General features: G+C 41.3%; 1 pseudogene; it reads left to right on the top strand.

Moving 5' to 3' along the window:
- Positions 1 to 570: 570 nt before the first annotated feature.
- LOC102852493 overlaps positions 571 to 2712 on the top strand; it is a 15164-nt pseudogene continuing 13022 nt past the window's right edge.

Raw genomic sequence — 2712 nt, forward strand, 5'->3', positions numbered from 1 at the left:
CAAACTGGGAGGAGGGTAGAGAGAATAGTGCAACAAGGAATGAATGGAAACCCAAAATCTCTGTAAATGTTTATGAAAATTAATTAAATATAGAAAAAAAGAAAAAAAAAAGAAGATGCCATAATTGGCACCAATTTATTTCATACTTCTGGTAAGACCTCATGTCATAGTTGTAGCAGTAAAATCCATATTACAATTCAGACTGTAATTCAGCCTATAGGGAGACAGAAGAAATACAAATCTTGTTGTTGAAGTCGTAGTGACTTGATGCCCATGATAAGAGATTGAGCACCTAGGAGACAGAAGGGGGCTAGAGGTAGCAGTAGACAGGAAGAATGAGGAGTTTAAGGAAAGTGGACAGTACTGACGACCAGATATAAACACAAAATGGATGGAAATAGACAACAGAGTCTGTCCCCTCAGTCCATGCAGGTGTCCCTCCAACCATGCCCCTTGTGGGGTAAAAGTGTGTCTTAGCAATAGGCATATCTGTATCAAGCCCACACCTGTTTGTGGTCCCTAGAGGATCCCCCAAATCACCACTAAGCCGTATGACAACACCATGGAACCATGGGTGGGAACCCAATCAAACTCTGTGGCTTCAGAGTAGCATCAGCCGTGGAGTTTCTTCATGAGCACTCAACGCAGTCAGCAAGCATACGCACAAAACAGGAGAAGAGGAGAGAAACGGGATCATTTCTGTTACGTTACCATTCGATACCGTGCAAGCTGGTAGGTTCAAGAGAGAGAGCGTGAGGGGCACCACACTCTCCCCAAAAGAGGGCAGGGGCACAACACACCTCAACTCTTCTCCGGGTTTCGGCACCAGAATGTTAGGTCTTCACATTGGACATAAGGCCAAGGACTCAAGGAAGGGATCAGAGAAAGCAAGAAAGAAATCTAAAGAAGATTTATTAGGGGGTCTCCTGGGCGGGATTCCTTGGTCTGCAGAGAGAAACAGTCAGAGGGACAGACCAGGCATATTCCTTGAATCTTCTGTTCTCCCTTTGACCCTGGTTCTGGCCTGACACTCACCATAGTAGATCATATGATTGTCTAATTAAAAGTGGCCCATACTTAGACATCTCTGCTCACTAATGCCTCATATGTCAATATGTATGCATTCTATTTCTTTTTTAACAATGTGCAATTTTCCTGCATTCATAGTTGTTATGTTCCAGGTTCATTCCAATTACTTGTGGATGTTTGCAAGTATTCCTCCTCATTTTTTGTGTCTTCCAATATGAAGACTCAGCTTCCAGTGCTGTATCTAATAGTCTCAGTGTGCCCTATTATTCATAAGGTTTTCCAAAGCCTATGATTTCAGAAGTGGATAGTCAATCCTTCTTCCTAGTCTGTCTGAATCTGGGAACTTTGCTTTTGTAGAGCATCTGACAGACAAACTCTGCATACAAAATAGCAGATGACAGAAAAGCAAACACATACTATCTAAGCGATTAAGAGCAATAAAATGCAAAGACACTTTCTCAATACAAAAACTAACAAGTAAATGGCACCTTTAAGAGCAAATCATAAGGATAAATAAAAATACAAATATAATGGATCTGGTGTCAGAGATTCCCACATGAAAGCAGTGACACAAGACTAACATGTTCCTGATCCAGTTCATGATCTCTTTAATTGCTATGCATCAGAGAGCTGAACAATTAATGTGTATGATAGAAGAATCAATAACTTTAAGTTGTGGTGTTGGAGAATTGTATTGAACATACTATGGACTGCCAAAAGAACAAACAAGTCTGTCCTGGAGAGAGTAAAACCAGGTTACTACTTGGAAGCAAGAGTTTTAAAAGTCGTGTTGTTGTTGTTGATTCCTGTCGAGTTGAGCATGACTCAGAGCGACTTTATAGAACAAAAGACCCAATGCCTTTCTATTACTCGTCGTTTCTCTAAGTTCATAGAGTTTTCTTTGACATGTGGCTTAGGAAGTGGATGCTACTCCTGCTTCTAAACCTGTTTTACAATGAGGAGCTCCATCAAACACTGACCACATTGGGAAACCATTATGGCATTTGACACCCCAGTGGCACAAGGTTCAGCATCACAGCAAACCCAGATTACCTCAGTACAACAAAGTGACAAAGTGACAAAGACTGATATACAAAGTAGAAGAATGTTCCTCCAAAATATAACAACACTAGTCTCACTTAGCAGTAGTTAAGTGTTGTCAAGTAAAAAACGACTCATAGCGACGCTATGAACCTTGTTCTATAGTTAACAGAATTTCTCTATGTTCATAGAATTTCCAGAAGCATCTGGTTTAGGAAGTAGATGCCACTCCTGCTTCCAAACTTGAATCAATCTGGAAGCTATTCCAAAAACTGTCCATGATGGGCAACCATTATGGAATTTGAGACAGCTATGGCACAGAGTTCAGGATCACAGGCCAGCTGCACACTTAGCCCAGCAATACAGACTTTTAAAGGCATGCCCAAAAAATGCTGTTGACTATGTAAATCAAGTAGACACTCTGCCCTTGGGTCATTTTTGGCTAAATCAGGCAAAAGTCCAGCCAGCTGACACACACCCACTGATAGAGGGGAAAAAAACCAATAACACAAACCAAAATTTTCCTTACATGACCCTCATCAAGACGTGAGAAACCAACTTCTAGAGCGGATCCACTCCACAGAAGCCTCAAGGCCAGCCACAGACTTAGCTCAACACCATGGAATTTCTTTTCTGGAAACT

This window comes from Elephantulus edwardii, unplaced genomic scaffold (genome assembly GCF_000299155.1).
Source record: "Elephantulus edwardii isolate Elephantulus edwardi_28Jun2011 unplaced genomic scaffold, EleEdw1.0 scaffold00356, whole genome shotgun sequence".
Taxonomy (NCBI): Eukaryota; Metazoa; Chordata; class Mammalia; order Macroscelidea; family Macroscelididae; genus Elephantulus; species Elephantulus edwardii.